The 10652-nt window shown below is 44.2% G+C and overlaps 1 long non-coding RNA gene across 1 annotated transcript; it reads right to left on the bottom strand.

Annotated features, from left to right (window-relative positions):
* Positions 1 to 287: 287 nt before the first annotated feature.
* Positions 288 to 3243, bottom strand: LOC121171213. The gene is made up of 3 exons (XR_005886101.1): positions 2799 to 3243; positions 2480 to 2652; positions 288 to 308 (listed from the first exon to the last, which is right to left on the bottom strand). It is a non-coding gene; the product is annotated as an uncharacterized LOC121171213 (long non-coding RNA).
* Between the last annotated feature and the right edge of the window lie 7409 nt (positions 3244 to 10652).

Genomic DNA, 10652 nt, shown 5'->3' with positions numbered 1-10652 from the left:
CAAGGAATAGATTCCCATTTTTTTGTGTCCTAGCTGATTTTTTCATCAATGTTTGGTAATATTTATTAAATTTATTAGTTAAATTTTATTGTGAATGGTATTTCTCAGTTTATGTGTGTTCTTAGCACATTAAAAAAACCCACCAATTTTGGGCCCAGTGTGATAGCCTAGTGGCTATATCCTCACCTTGAATGCTGGATCCCGTATGGGTGTCAGTTTGGCTCAGCTCCAGCTGTTGCAATACTTGGTTGGGGAGTGAACAGCAGATGGTGTTTCTCTCTGTATCTCCTTCTCTCTCTAAAATGTTTCTGTAAAAATAAATATTTTTTAAAGGGGGTGTGGGGGCGGCAAAGTAGCCTAGTGGCTAAAGTTCTCACCTCGCACGCACCAGAATCCCATATGGGCACCAGTTCTAATTCCTGCGGCCCCGCTTCCCATCCAGCTCCCTGCTTGAGCCTGGGAACGCCATCGAGCACGGCCCAAAGCCTTGGGACCCTGCACCCACTTGGGAGACCCGAAAGAGGCTCCTGGCTCCAGGTTTCAGATTGGCTCAGCTCTGGCTACTATAGCCATTTAGGGGTGAACTAGGAGATGAAAGAGATATCTCTCTTCTCTGTAACTCTGCCTTTCAAAAAAAAAAGTAAAATAAAATGTTTTAAAAATCTGACTTTTTGATGGACTCCCAACGAGACTATTGGATCTATCTTGACAATAGGATGCTGGGCTGTCTGACACTGTACCACCAATATCAGGACACACTTAAATACAGAATGATGGACTTACGATGCTTATGAAGGACCGTACTATTGTAATAATATGGGGGAAGTAGCTTGGGAGGGGGAATTAGAGGAGGAAGAGGCAATCCCAGAGCCTATGGAATTGTGCCATAAAATTTAAAATAAAATAGAAGAGAAAAAAAATCTAACCTTTTGGAAACCATGGTCTCATCCACTTTCCCCTAACCCTCAATTCTTCCCACATGGATCAACTATGTACAGATTATAAAAAATAAGAAACTAAATTTTTGTTAGAGAAAAAACTTATGCTTCATTTGATATTCTCTATAATTATTATTTCAAATAAATAATGAAATATTCTATAGTTAAATACTGCATTGAGTAAACACGTATGTTTGTAAGTGGTAAAAAGAATTATTTGAGGTGAGCAGAGATTTCAAGAATAAAAATACATTAATGCAAAATCAACAGGTAAAATCTCAGAAAATATTCTATGCTGACTAAATTTTCTCAGTATAGTTTTAAAAAATAGCAATTTTTGTAAAAAGCATGTAAGTTATATAAATACAAAGAAAATACAGCAATTTTTTAAAAGATTTATTTGTTTCTATTGGAAAATCAGATTTACAAAGACAAGGAGATACAGAAGGATCTTCTATCGGCTTGTTCACTCCCCCAGGTGGAGCCAATTCACAGCCGGGAGGCCAGAGCCTCTTCCAGGGCTCCCACACAGGTACAGGGTCCCAAGGCTTTGGGGCATCCTCAACTGTTTTCCCAGCATAATCATGGAGCTGGATGGGAAGTTGAGCAGCTGGGACACAAACCAGTGCCCATTTGGCAAGGACTTTAGCCAGTAGGCTACTGTGCTGGGCCCAGCGATAATCTATTTTATTATTACAAATACTTTATAAAATCTTAAAAATTTTTTAAAAAATGGGCCTGGCACAGTCATCTAGCAGCTAAAGTCCTCACCTTGCATGCACCAAGATCCCATATGGGCAACGGTTCTAATCCTGGCAATTCTGCTTCCCATCCAGCTTCCTGCTTGTGCCCTGGGAAAGCAGTAGAGGATGGCCCAAAGCCGTTGGGACCCTGCACCTGCGTGGGAGACCCAGAATAAACTCCTGGGTCCTGGCTTCAGATCAGCACAACTCCTGCCACTGGGGCCGCTTGGGAAGTGAATCACTGGATGGAAAATCTTCCTCTCTGTTTATCTGTCTTTCCAATAAAAATAAATAAAATCTTTTTAAAAAAGGAAAAAACCCTTTGACAATAACACATGTTGATGAGGATATGGAGAATGGAATCTCCAGTGCAGTTGCTGTTACAAAGTGGAAGACTGGAATCGCAGTGGGACTCAGTAATCCCAGCCAGAGGCAGGGCTGTAAAAGAAGTGGAAAGAGGCAAGCACTTGTACAGTAAAGCTCCTAGAACTGTCACTCAACATAACCATCAAAAATGAAAACCCAAATATCAATAAGACGGCGGCTATAAAGCAAAATGTAACTCCATGTAGTATGGACTTCAAAAATGTCCTGAGAGCAAACAGAAACATGTTTATTTTGGTGTTTACTTTCATAATACACATTCTCCATGAGCTTTCCAAAGGACCCTAGGAGGCATGGAAGTTAAAATGTTCTTTCTACCAAAATAAATTTAATGTTATTTTCCACAAGCCTTTTCAAGTACTCTGGTACCGTTAGGTCCTGAGGAAGGATGGATGCTGCATTGTTAAATCTTACCTTAACTGGAAGAAAGCTGGTCCCAAGAGGCCACATATCACTTGATTTCACTCAAGTGCAATGTCCAGCATGGGCAAGTCCATAGAGGCAGAAAGAAGATTGAGAGTCATCTGGGACCAAGAGGATGGGTTAGCAAATGACAGCTAATGAGTATTTCATTCAGGGTGGTGATTCTGGAAGGAGATAGTTACTATTGTATAGTCTCGTGACAACACTACAAGGCACTGATTTACATACTTCAAGGGAGTGAACTTACATGATACAAATTACATATCAATTGGCAACCCAAATCCAACAATAGACAAAAATTATTACATACCACAAGCAACTATAGTTGGCTCTAGGAATACAAGGTTGGCTTAATATCCAAAAATCGATACGGTGATATGCCCTGTTAATAAAGAATCACAGCCAAATGTAACAGCATATAATATAATAAAAATCCTCTCCTTCATGATAAAAAAAACTAAGAATAAACTAGGAATCAAAGAAATTCTGCAGCTCATTATCACTCCCTAGGACTGGGGAACAGGCAAAGATGACACAGTCACACGGCTATTCATTGTACTAGCCAGTGCAATGAAAAGTAAAGACATGCAGATTGAAAAGGAAGACCTGTCTCTATTCACTCATGGGATATTTGTTCATGTGCTAAATTTTAAAGAATCAAATAAATATAAAAAGATGTTCAACGAAGTTGGAGGATCTAACATCAATATGCAATGTAAAACCTTTTTTACTTTTACATATTAGCAACCAAAAAGAAACATGAAATTAAGAAAACAGATTCACAACAGCATTATAAAGAATATGAAACTTAAAACTAGATAAAAGTAGGACCTAGTGTGGTAGCCTCGTGGCTAAAATCCTGGCCTCATATGCACCGGGATCCATTATGGGCACCAGTTCTATCCCGGCAACTCCGCTTCCCATTCAGCTCCCTGCTTGGGGCCTAAGAAAGTGGTCGAGAAAAGCCAAAAGATTTTGGGATCCTGCACCCATGTGGGAGACCTGAAGGAGGCTCCTGGCTCCTGGCTTTGGATGGTGCAACTCCAGCCATTGTGGCCTCAAGGGGAATGAATCATTGGACAGAGGATCTTCCTCTCTGTCTCTCCTCCTCTCTGTATATATGACTTTCCAATAAAAATAAATCTTTTAAGAAAAGAGATAAAAGTGCAATACTTGCCACCAGGAAGTCATGACCCACTGCTTGTGGAGGTAAAAATATCTAAATAAGTGGTATATCCTGTGTTTCTACACTGGAGGACTTCCTGTCCTTAAAATGGCAATTCCACCAAATGCCTACAGAGCTAATGTAGGCTTTCTAAATCTTGCAGTTCTTAAGATTTGGGACTAGTCTTTGTTGTTCCATGGGGCTCTCCTGCACACTGTAGATCATCTAGCAATGTACCTGGTCCCAGAAAATGCCGGTAGCACCATCCTATGCCAGCAAGAATCCAAAACACCTCCAGGCATTGCCAAATGCCCCCTCTGGGTTAAACTTGTCCCCAGCTGAGGAAACACCATCAAATCTCAACAGCAGCTTTTTAAGAAAAGTTTTTAGGAAAAATCAATCCTAATACATGTGAAAGTTAAAGACCTAGAATACTAAAAAAAAAAAAATAAAAAGAAGGGGAGGGGAGGAGAGCGGGAGAGAGAAGGGTGAGGAGGAGAAAACACAGCTCTGGCAGACAGAAGCCGTGAATGTCACGCAGAGCTGCGGGACTCTAGGGAGTGTCAATTAAGACAACATGAATCTCAGTACAAAAATACACCTGTGTGTACATCAGTGATTTAAAAACCACATCCCGATAACTAAGAGAGAAAGGACAACCTTTATAACAGATGTGGCTGGAGAAACTGGATATTCACGTTTAACAAAACTGGTGATCCAGAATTGTGAAGCCAGTGTCCCGGGCGGCTTGCCAACGCGCCCGGGAAAGCGGCAGCAGGTGTCCCGAGTGCTTGGGCCTGTGCTCTCACGTGGGAGATCCAGAAGAAGCTCCTGGCTCCTGGCTCTGGCCTGGCCTACTCCAAGTTGTTGTGTCCATTTGGGGAGTGAACCAGCGATGCAAGATCTTTCTGTGTAACTCTCTGCCTTTCAAATATTTTCAAAAGACTAATTTTGGTTGGAAAGGCAGATATATAGAGAGAAGGAGAGACAGAAACGTCGTCTGCTGGTTCACTCCCCAAGTAGCCACAACAGCCAGACCTGGGCTGATCAGAAGCCAGGAGCCAGGAGCCTCTTCCAGGTCTCCTACACGGGTGCAGGGTCCCAAGGCCTTGGGCTGTCCTTGACTGCTTTCCCAGGCCACAAGCAGGGAGCTGGATGGGAAGCACGGAACAGCCGGGACTAGAACCGTAACCCATATGGGACAGTCAAGGAAGGCAAGAACTTTAGCCATTAGGCTACTGCACTGAGCCCAATAAATCTTTAAAAAAATGAACCTCAACTGTTACTTCACATGCCATATGTATAACTCAAATTAACACAAAATTGTCGGCCTAAAACTATAAAACTTATAGGAAAAAAGTAATTGGAGAAAATCTTAGTGAACTTGAATTAAGCAATTAGAGGGCTTTAATAACTTATATTCTTACAGTGAACGAATACTTTTTTATTTTAATTATTTTGTTTTAATTGAAAGTCAGACAGGTGACTGATGATCTGCGTTCCATCTCCTGCTTCACTCCCCAAATATCCAGAGCGGCCAGGGTTACACCAGGCCCAAGTCAGGAGCCCAGAACTCCATCCGGGTCACCAACATAGATGACCAGAGCTCGAGCACCTGAGCCGGATGTGCTGCCTGCCAGGGCGCATGTTACCCGGAAGCAAGGCTGGAGGCAGAGCTGGGACTAACCCTCTGAGGGGCAGCTGGCCAAGGCCTGCCCTAAGAAAAAGCTTGAAAAGAAAATACTTGGTAAACTGGATTTACTCCAGAAACCATTTTGCTCTTCAATAAAATATCATTAAGGAAATGGGAGAAAAAGTCACAGAGAAGATAAACACTATACCTATATATAGTATTATGCATAGTATTATATATATTTATACATATATATAAACTTGATCCAGAATATTTTAAAACTTCTTTTACCAATAAAAAAGACAAAATGCATTCTAAGGCAGCCCTGGAATGAACATTTCCAGGGACCCCTAAATGTGAAGAAGGGTACTTGACAGAACTGAAGCAAACACATCAGGCCCTCTGCTGAGTCCAAAGCACTTTCCATAAACTTACCAAGCACTACGTCCCGCCCAGTCAGGAGGCACAGGAAAGGGTGCAGAAAATGGAAACCAAACATCCTGCATGTCACAGCGGAGCCACGGGCCCTGCGCTCCAGGCACAGTGCACTGTCAGCAGGGGCCCAGCCTGGCATGGCCGTCACCTGACCCTGCAGGTGCTCAGGGGAATGGAGGCCTGCTGCTGAGCCACTCGGCACCCGTGTCCTGGTGAGAAGGGGCCTGCCGCGCTGTGCCCGCCGAGGGAAGGGCACTCAGGGAAGATTCCGCCCATCAGAAAAACAGCGACACGGATTATTTGGACTGAAAATTTATATCTCTTCAAAGTGAACCTTGGGAATTTATCCTCCAAATTAACACCCCGGCAGTGGCGTCTTTGGAACAGCCAGCGTCTTCCCTTCTCATCCCTGCTGAAGCAGGTGAATTACTCCCACAAGGAATCCTCACTCAGGCTCCCTGAGGCGCCGACATAATGTATAAATCAAGGCCAAATTTTTTTTTTTAAGATTTATTTTTATTAGAAAGTTATACATACAGAGAGGAGGAGCGACAGAAAGGAAGATCTTCTTCCACTGACTCACCCCCCAAGTGGCCACAATGGCCAGAGGAGAGCCAGATGGGAAACAGGGCCTCTGGGACATGAATTGGGGCCCATATGGGATCCCGGTGCATGCAAGGTGAGGACTTTTAGCCACTAGGCTACCACACAGGGCCCCAGAGAGAAACATCTTCCATCGGCTGGTTCACTCCCAAGTGGAGCCAATCCAAAGCCAGGAGCAGGAGCTTCTTCCAGGTCTCCCAGGTGGGTGTAGGGTCCCAAGGATATGAAGCGGCGCCAATATGGGAATCTCAGCACACGAAGGACGAGGACTTTAGTCACTAGGCTATGGCATCAGACCCAAAGCCAAACATTTTAATCACTTCATCCAACCACTGTCTTTCAATTTTGTGAAATCTTTTCAGAAGCAAACTTATTCTTCCTATAACATAGCTCATTTTGTTGTTACCTAAAATTCAGAGCCCAATGGGTTAAGCCTCCATCTATAACACTGGCATTCCTTATAGAAGTGCCAGTTTGAGTCCTGACTGCTCTGCTTTGATCCAGCTCCCTGCTAATGTGCCTGAAAACACAGAACATGGCCCAAGTGCTTGGAACGCTGGCACACACCCACACGGGAGACCTGGTTCCTGGCTTTTGTCTAACCTGTCTCAAACAGAGGAAGACAGGCAAAGTACAGCAGAGGCAAGTAAAGATTATTTGCAGAGTGAACGCACATGCAAGCTCCAGAACGTGCGGACCGGTTTGGAGATAGCCCTTCATATAATCTGGAAGAACTTCATATTCAAAGGTTTGTGTTCGGGGCAAGGTTTCAATGCCACCCGTTTTTCTTGCCTCAGTTTTTTTTTTTTGGAGGGGGAAAGGAAGGAGACGTGTCACACATCAGGTGAATGTCAGCAGTATCAGCCACAGTAATCTTATGCTAGTTAGCTCCAGGTCACCGCGGCCACCCCTTGGTCAGCTATGATGGGCATTTTCAAGCCAGGGCTTGCTCTGGGCAGTTCTGCACAGCCTTGTTCTACCTCAGCCGCAGCCCAAAAGGGGGTGACGGAGCAGGCGAGGTTGCAAAGGACTGCTGACCTGAGCTCTCGCCTTGCTAGTAGCTTCTTCCTGACGTCTGTCAGTCACTCTGAAGTTTCTGGTCATCACACAGACACAAAGCCATTTCTCTGATCTGCAAATTTAGGACATAAAAACAGCTGAATGTCATGTGTGCTAGCTTTGGCCAAAGAAGTTTCCTCTGCTCTTCTCCTTCATAGTAACCCAGGACAACCTGATGTCCGACATCTGCTATTTAAATTACACTGTTTGGGGTCTGGCGGCATGGCCTAGCAGCTGAAGTCCTTGCCTTGAACACGCTGGGATCCCATATGGGTGCCGGTTCTAATCCCAGCTGCTCCACTTCCCTTCCAGCTCCCTGCTTGTGGCCTGGGAAAGCAGTTGAGGACGGCCCAAAGCTTTGGGTCCCTGCACCTGTGTGGGAGACCTGGAGGAAGTTCCTGGCTCCTGGCTCCGGATCAGCACAGCACCAGCTATTGCACTCACTTGGGGAGTGAATCATCAGACGGAAGATCTTCCTCTCTGTCTCTCCTCTCTGTATATCTGACTTTGTAATAAAAATAAATAAATCTTGAAAAAAAATACTCCGTTTGCTTCTCTGATCCTCCTCAAGTGGCCTCAAAAACACCAACTTCTTTGCCATGCCCAGAAAGCACTGATGTTCAGGTGAGAGCTACCCAACTCACAAAGAAGCCAATTAACTCACTTAACTCAATTTGTTGAGATTTTGTCTTTTTACATTTAAAGGCCTAATTCCCCCTAGAATAATCTATAGATCATTCACTCAAGTGAGTTGGCTGACAATGAACTAGAGGTGAGAAATCTAATCCAGCTACTTGGGTCTTGGGACTCAAAGGAAAAAGAAATGATAGTTTTATTCCACAAATAAAGTTGGCTAAATGCACGGCTCCTCCCCTTGCATAGTCACTCTATGCATGTCGGTGCCGGTTTGAGTCCTGGCTGCTCTGCCTCCATCCAGCTTCCTTAGACAGCAGACACGGGCCCTGCCACCACGTGGGAGATCAGGCATGGAGCTCCAGGCTCCTGGCCTGGCCTGACCAAGTCCCAGAGGTGCTACTGTTCACGGAGTGAGCCAGCAGATAGCAGATCTCCATCCTCTCTCACTCTGCCTTTACCATAAATAATCTCAGGGGAAAAAAAAATCACAGTGCTACCAAAGAGGAGACAACAGCAGTATTTAAAGTCAAGATGAATAAGTTCACTTTGTTCAAACACAAACTTGCCAAATTCTTTCAGTGACTGGTAGGGTGCTAATAACTCTTGTCATTTTCCCAGATAAGCACACAGCGATACACACACCGGGTACACACACCGGATACACACACCGGATACACACAACGTGTACACACACCGGGTACACACCCCGGATCCACACACCGGGACGCCCTAACCGCCCATGGCCAGCAGCCTCTCACCTGCTGCTGCTCCTCCTTTCAAAAACCAGAACTCCTTCATTACCAAAACATTCCTTCCTGATACAACAAAACATGTATCCTTGTTCCTCCAATTGTTAAGATTTTTTTACTTCAGGTATTTCCCAAGTTCTATTCATCAAAGTATTTCCTTTGTAAAATAGTTGTGCAGTTATTCCCTGGGTAATCCTATCTCCACAACCAAGTGGTATCGAGAAATACAGTTATGTGCCAATGACAGGGCTGAGTTCCAAGAAACATTCAATTTCATCCTCAGGCCAACCTCAAAGGGTAAGCAATGGCGGCTGAGGTCACCAGGCCACACAGTATTGTAAGGCCAGCCTGGGTCCCTACGCATCACTGATAAAGCATTATGTGGTACCCGACTGCATACATCTTCCTGACGTCCTCAATGCAAGGCGATGTTAGCATGTCTGCCTGGACTTAAAAAAACCACCACATACAATTCTTACATCTTAAATTGGCTTAAAGGCATACAACTCGGTGTTTGGTACACTCACAAAGCTGTGCACCTCATCATCCCCACAAGGAAGCACTCATCCGTTCACTAGCAGTCATGCCACTCCCCCAGCCCAGCCCAGCTCCTGACAATCACCGTCTGCCCATTCCGGACACACCATCGGGTGACTGCAGTGTCGCCCTAGGAGCCCTGAGTGGCTTCTTTCACTGAGCAGGTTTTCAAGGTTCATCTGTGTTGTAGCATGTCAGTACTTCAATCTTTTTTGCTGCCAAATATTTCATGATGTGGATACACATCACTTATCCAGTTATTAGTGGATATTTGGGTTGTTTGCACTTGTTTTGTGGGATTTGGAGGGGGCAATTAGAAATAATGCAATGAATATTCATATGCAAGTTGTTGCATGTTTTCAATTGAGCATACACCTAGAATTGCCATGCTAACTATAGGCTTAACTTCAGAGTAGCCCATCTAACCACTCCAGCTCAAGTCTCCCAGCAATACGAGGGTTCCAACAGCAGTGCTGGGGTGTGTCAAGCAGCATCACTACGGGCTTGATTTACATTTCCCTAAGGATCACTGAATGGTACAACTCCGCATTCTCCTTTTTGGTTATTTGTTATTGGAATCTACTCAAACTCTGTTCATTTACAAGTCAGAGTATAAAAGATTTAAACAGAAAATATGTCACATTGTATTTTAAAGTCAGATCTGTTGATATAGATTTTTCTAGCACATTTTGTTAATTTCCAAAATGCTTTCCAGTTAGAATACATTTCTACTGAGCATACTTAAACTTGAAACTGCATAAGAACTGTTAAAGCTATTTATTTTTACTTCAAGCATAGGACACAGAGGGGCGTGAGGTTCCACGGGTTAAGAGATTTAAGGATTCAGTCTATGGACTTTGTGAATCATGAACTAGGGGCCAGGGTGGTGGTGGTGGTGTTCTGAATTAACAACAGAACTGTAGCTTTATTTGAGTTCCTACCTTCCAGATGTACATAAATTTACTACTTAGGACTTGTTTCAAGACACATCAAGGCTTAAAAGAAAGGCAGCACACAGGTAAATCAAAAATGACCACCACTGTGGTTTGCCTTCCCAAGGTTCATGGGGTGGAGACTGGGTCTTCAACGTGGCAGTGGTAGGCAGTGAGGCCTCCTGGAAAGTCATCAGGCCAGCAAGGGCTCTGCTCTAGAAGAGGACTAAGGCGGTAGGGGAGTGGGCGGGGGGATACGGCCTTAAAGGAGTTCACCCTTCACTTGCTCTCTGACTTGTGGCCTGGTGACAAGCTCTCATTTCCACATGCATCACTGTGATGTCATTTGCATGGTTTGTCCCAGAGCTAAGCTGATACAGGAGCCAGAACCCTGAACCTGGTATTTTGTTATAGC

The sequence above is a fragment of the Ochotona curzoniae genome, unplaced genomic scaffold (genome assembly GCF_017591425.1).
Source record: "Ochotona curzoniae isolate NIBS_2020 unplaced genomic scaffold, NIBS_Ocur_1.0 scaffold_2587, whole genome shotgun sequence".
Classification (NCBI taxonomy): domain Eukaryota; kingdom Metazoa; phylum Chordata; class Mammalia; order Lagomorpha; family Ochotonidae; genus Ochotona; species Ochotona curzoniae.
This window is presented reverse-complemented; position numbering and strand designations above follow the sequence as displayed.